The following is a 6,292-nucleotide window of genomic DNA, read 5'->3' on the forward strand; positions in this document are numbered from 1 at the left end:
AGTTGAGAATAATGTAGATCATTTCTATTTTGGAACCAGGCATTTACATTTTACTGCACAAGATCAAAGCCATGCATACCACAACTTTGCTATTAAGATATAACTTCCACCTCATAGATTATTTTCCACGAGTTACATTCCATAGAAGGCATTTGTTGTTCTTTGTTTTGTCCAGTGTTGCTTGGACGTGAACTGCCCAATTCTCACTTAAAAGACCAGATCTCCGACACACTCCTATACATTTAACCTCTGAGTCTGTACATTGAGAAGATTACCATTTAGGGCCACATGATACGTATTTCAAGAAACAAACAAAAAATTCATTAGGGAAATGTAAGACAATTTGATCAGATGACTCATGGGATCACTGAAACACAGAGGTGATGAATGAATGCCAGGTCAGGGAGAAGTGACCTTTTAGTGGAGGGAACGTTTCCAGGTTCACGGACCTCTAGGGACTGGAGACCACACAACGAGAACCCTGCTGAGCTGCCCTTCTCTCTCCTTAGTTTTAGGCGGGCATTGTGGGAACAAGCACTGCAGTGGCTGCCGATGCTGAGCCCCATCACCCACACGCCGCGTGTCCTTGTGAACAGATTGTTTCGTTTTCTTGGAATAGGGGAACAGTTCATATTTGACATGGTTGTTGCAAGAGGGTTTGCCTGGCAAATAGGAAGCTCTCAATAAGTAGTAGCTATTATAAGCTCACACTTCCCAGTATTTATTTACATTTCTCTCTGCTTTCTCATTCCCCTTGCCCAAAAGAAAGGCAGGTAGTTAGTAACAAATTACCTCCCCTCCCCTCCAGAGCTTCCCCAAATAAAACCCTCACCCTAGGATCACAGATTAGAAGGTAAGCCATGGATTACATTTAAACCTAGGTAGGTAAATGATGTTCTAGACCCTAACTGGGTAGAACTTTATCTTCCTAAATAAAGTCTCAATGAGAGAAATCTGACAAGGACAAAAGAACAAGTGATAGCCTGGAAGACCTACTGCAATGAACTCAAAGTCACATCACAAGGGGCTTCTTCCCACAACTCACTCTAGTCCCCAAGGGGTACTTTAAGGAATCCCAGAATGTGAATGTCAAGGACAACTTCAGGGCGCATTCTGTTCAGCCCTCTGGTTTTTACAGGGAGGGAAAGTGACCCATTCTAGATCACACAGTGATGTGGAGCCTGCAAAAGGCTCCACGTTCAGTCAACCTGAGACGTCTCCTGGGCACGGCCTTACCTACCTTGTTTGAGTACTGTTCAGTTTTACAGCAAAGACTTGAACACTAAGGTTCTCCTCCTGAGAATCAGGAACAATTTCTCCCTCTGTTGCAAGAGCTCATCACTCAAAGGGATGTCCTGGGCTGCGGGGATGGCAGCGGGTGCCCTGGAACACAGGAAGCTCTCCTCACAACAAAACCCTTCCACAGGTTCCTTCCTCTGCACATAAGGCCCCAGTGGGCTAAGCCGCTCCATCTCAGCTTAGTCGTTAGGTGAAACTGAAGAATCTTTAGAGCTGAAAGGCAATTTAAAGACCATTAATCCAATCTTCTTAATTGACAGATGAGGCAGAGAAGAGTCAGAGAGTTTGACCTCTGAGTCACACAGCTAGTGACTGGTCAAGTTGCTGGAGGCACTGTTTCCGTGACACTGGAATTCCCTTCTAGTGATTTTGATTTTGTGAGTGTGACTGGCAATTCCACACAACAAAATTCCCTGGATTCTATGATCTTTTAGATAATGAACAGCCTGTGGTAATGCAGATAAATCACATAGGGAAGAATTCAGGAAGTCATCCCCATGCCAGTCTTTATCTATTTAGAAACTAGAAAAAAAAAAAACAGGTCCAGAAAACAGCTAGCCAATGAGTCTTAGGTCCTATTTTTTAGTTTAGAAAACCCACTCACTCACTAGAAGACCAAGGATTGTTTTTCAATATTGAGAGGCTTAAACTGTTTAAAACAAATTGAGCCTCACAATGTGATCAAGAGCCACATTCCCCGTGGAATTTATTATCTCTGGTGTAAAACTTTACCAAAAATTTATGAGTTAGTTTTTCAATTAATTCAGCTGGAGAACTTTGAGAAGTTACAAACACCGAGCAATTATGCTCTGAGAGAGGAAAGCTAAAGACATGACAAACACTTAAGGATATGAAAATAAAATGTTGAAGAACAAAAAGGAAAGATTTTAAAATCAGGAAGGGGTGAAATGAGAGTTGATTAAACTCAGGAAAAAATAAAATAAAAAGACAAAAAAATCATGTCAGCAATGAAAATTAATGTACCAAAAGGAGAATATTCAAATTAAAATATAATAAACAGCATGAAAGTAAATCAGATAATCAAAGGAAATAAAATGGCATTTAAAATAAGTTAACAGGGTGAAAAGAAAGAGGTGGAAAAAGAAGTTAGACCAAGGAGGTCTAATATAATTGATGTCCTAAAGAAAATCAGAATATAATAAAACTAATACTTAAAACTACAGTCCAAAAAATATTTCATAAGTTTAAAAACACTTAAATCTTAGAGCACCTGGGTGGCTCAGTCAGTTAAGCATCTGACTCTTGGTTTCAGCTCAGGTCATGATCACAGTTTGTGGGTTTGAGCCCCACATCAGGCTCTGTGCTGACAGTGCTTCAGATTGTCTCCCTCTCTCTCTGCCACTCCCCTGCTCACATGCTCTTTTTCTCTCAAAATAAATAAGTAAACTTAAAAAAACTGAATCTACACATTGAAAGGATCCACTGGGTACCAGGAAAAATTAACATAGAACAATCAACCCCAACATGTATTCTAATAAAACTATTAGACATTAAAGATAAAGAAAGAAATCCTAAGGAACTCTAGGCAAACTTATGACATAACTTACAAAAACAAGATAATTCTTGTGGCATGCAACTTCCCCAAAACACTACAAACCAAGGCCAATGTGTAGCAGCATTTTCAAGAATGTTAAGCAAGTATAAACTAGAATATTATACCTAGCCAAGGTGTCCTTTAATAAAGTTTTGATCTCTGAGTAACTCAGTAAATACTGTACATAAGCACCCTTTCTGAAAAATCTACTACATAAGGAGTTTCATCCAACCAAAAGATGACTGAAAAACTTCAATAAAAGGACAGTCAATTCTATTAGTCTTTCTTTTTTATGTAGTTTTCAAAACTGTTGAATCTCATGGTTCATGGGATTGAGCCCCACACTGGGCTCTGACAGTACAGAACCTGCTTGGAATTCTCTCTCTCCCTCTCTCCCTGCCCCTCCCTTGCTTGTGCATGCATGCATTCTCTCTCTCTCTCTCTCTCTCTCTCTCAAAATAAATAAATAAACTTAAATAAAATGAAGAAATAAATTCACTCATTTTAAGAGCAACTAAAATAAGAAAAACATAGTCCTTTTTATTATCCTTTGTTAACCATTCTGAAATTCTTCACTTCTTTGTATATATCGAACTTTGAATCAAATATAATATTATTTTCTGCCTGGAGAAAACTAATATTCTTTTAGTGCAGGTCTGCTAGTATGAATTCAGTTTTTGACTGGCAACAAAAACTTTTTTTTAACTTTCATTTTGAAAAAAATATTTTCACTAGTATAAAATTGTAGGTTGACAGAGGTTTTTTTCCCCAAATACTTTAAAGACATCACTCTATTAAAGACTCTATTGTCTCCTATCATACATAGTTCCTGATGAGAAGTCTGCTGTAATTCGTATCTTCTTTTTTATATTTCTTTTTACCACTGTGTGTCTTCAAGATTTTCTCATTGTCTTTTATTTTCAGCAGGTAGAATATGATATGTCAGCACAGGATTTTTTCATTTCCTTTTGTTGTTGTTTTACCTGCTCAACTTTTTCAAGATTTTTGGATCTATAGTTTGATATATTTCATTATTTTTGGAAATTCTCAGTCATTGTTTCTTCAAATCTTTCTTTTGCACTATTTTCTCTTTAGGATTCCAGTTATACCAATGTTATTTTTTTTATATTGTTCTAGAGATCTTGCATATTCTGCACTGGGGTGGGGGTCCTGCCCTTTTTTCTGTTTATATTTCAGTTTGGTAATTTATAGTAACATATCTTTTTTTAATTTTTTAATGTTTATTTATTTTTGAGAGAGAGATAGAGACAGAAACAGAGCATGAGTAGGGAAGGAGGCTATAAATAAAGAGACACAGAATATAAAGCAGGCTTTAGGCTCTGAGCTATCAGCACAGAGCCCAACACAGGCTCAAACTCATAAACCACGAGATCATGACCTGAGTCAAAGTCAGACACTCAACTGGCTGAGCCACTCAGACACCCCTACAGTAACCTATCTTTAAGATCACTATTATTTTCTTTGCTGTGTCAAGTCTACTGACAAGCTCACCTAAAGCATTCATCAGCTGTTCCCATGTTTGTTCTGGCAGCAGAATTTCAACTTGTGTCTTTGGTGGGTCTAGTCTGGCAGATTTATTGCCCCACCCCCAAGGCAGAACAGACCTTGAGTCATATTGGCATAGGGCTCTGGGTCCGGGCCTCTCTCCTGCTCCTCCTCAAGGATATTCTTCTTTTTTTATGCTTCCCCCTGCCCTAGTGGATCTTCACAGGAACTCTGGGGGCAAGAAGCTTCTTCCCCCAAGATCTAAGGCTTTCGTTCTGTAAGAGAGAAGGGTCTGAGTGAGGCTTTACGTTTTTACCACAGTGGCAACTGCTATCCTCAAACAAGCTTGCATCACCAGTGTAGATTTCCTCAACCTACTGCCTTGTCCTCAGTGTTTCTCATGAGTGTTGAGTGAAGGTCCCTGTAAAGGATATCATACGAGTGTGCATGAAATCCAGCATGTCTGTGGCTCTCGGGCATTCTGTGGTCTCATGCCAGCCTACATTCAGCCTAAAGGCAATTCACTTTTTTTTTAATTTAGCTATATTTTTCTTACCCACTTATATGGCTCTTGACATTTCTTCCTTCAGTGCTCCCCACTGAAACAGAACTATGTTTCATCTCTGCTTCGAGGGGTTTATATTTCAGGATATTTAGTTATTCTAAAACTTCAAATCTCTAATAAATTCCCCAAAAAAGTCATGAATTTGTAATTTATCTATATTTTTCCTGTTCATGGGCTATAAGCAATACCCTTTCCAGTAGAAAATCTAAATAAATCTTCAAAATGCTTGTAAGATCTAACACTGAAAATTAGAAAACATTTAGAAAGTACTTAGAAAAATTAAAAAAGACCTAGGTAAATTAAAGGATAAACCACTTATCAGCTTATCAGTTCAAGATTATTAAAGTGCCAAATACACCCAACTTCATCAATAGATTCATTGCAATCCCAAATAAAATCCCAGAAGATATTTTTGTGGAAATTTACAAGCATACTTTATAATGTACATGAAAATGTAAAAGGCCAAAGATAGCTAACCTACCTTCAAATAATGAAAGTTTGTGGACTTCCACTCTGTTAACCAAGAGTTATTAGAAGATTACAGTTATTAACACAGATATTGATGCAAATATAGACATACAGACTAAATGCAGGGTACAACCAGAGGCAGACATGCATGTACGGACATCTGGTTTATTACAAAGGTGCAAAGAAGAGCCCTGGATAAAAGACACACAGGTAAATGCAATTTATCCATAATTTGAGCACTTGTATTATATTTTGGCTTACAGTTATTTATTAAATCAATTAATACTGAAGTATGAAGTCATACATAGAAAAATGGAGATGGTGAGCCTCAAACAAGAGTCATGATTATTTCACTTCAATTCAACTGAGGCTCTAAATATAAAATAAAAAAATTTTTTAAACTGTGGAGTGTGTATAAAGTGCTTATCAGAATGAAGGACATATACTAAGTGCTTAATCAATGGAATCCACTGTTGTTGGATTAAAGGATGGTGTCACCCAGGAAATCCATGATGGTTCACCTCTAGTGCCCATAAAAACAGGGAAATCCATTCTAAAAAGCCGTCTCCCGGCACCCTCCCACACTGTTGGTGGGAATGTAAACTGGCGCAGCCACTCTGGAAAACAGTGTGGAGGTTCCTCAAAAAACTATCCACAGAACTCCCTTATGACCCAGCAATAGCATCGCTGGGGATTTACCCAAGGGATACAGAAATGCTGATGCATAGGAGCACATGTACCCCAATGTTCATAGCGGCACTTTCTACAATAGCCAAATCATGGAAAGAGCCTAAATGTCCATCACCTGATGAGTGGATCAAGAAGATGTGGTATATATATACAACGGAGTACTATATGGCAATGAGAAAGAATGAAATATGGCCATTTGTAGGAAAGTG

This window comes from Suricata suricatta, chromosome 11 (assembly GCF_006229205.1).
Source record: "Suricata suricatta isolate VVHF042 chromosome 11, meerkat_22Aug2017_6uvM2_HiC, whole genome shotgun sequence".
NCBI classification, from domain to species: Eukaryota; Metazoa; Chordata; class Mammalia; order Carnivora; family Herpestidae; genus Suricata; species Suricata suricatta.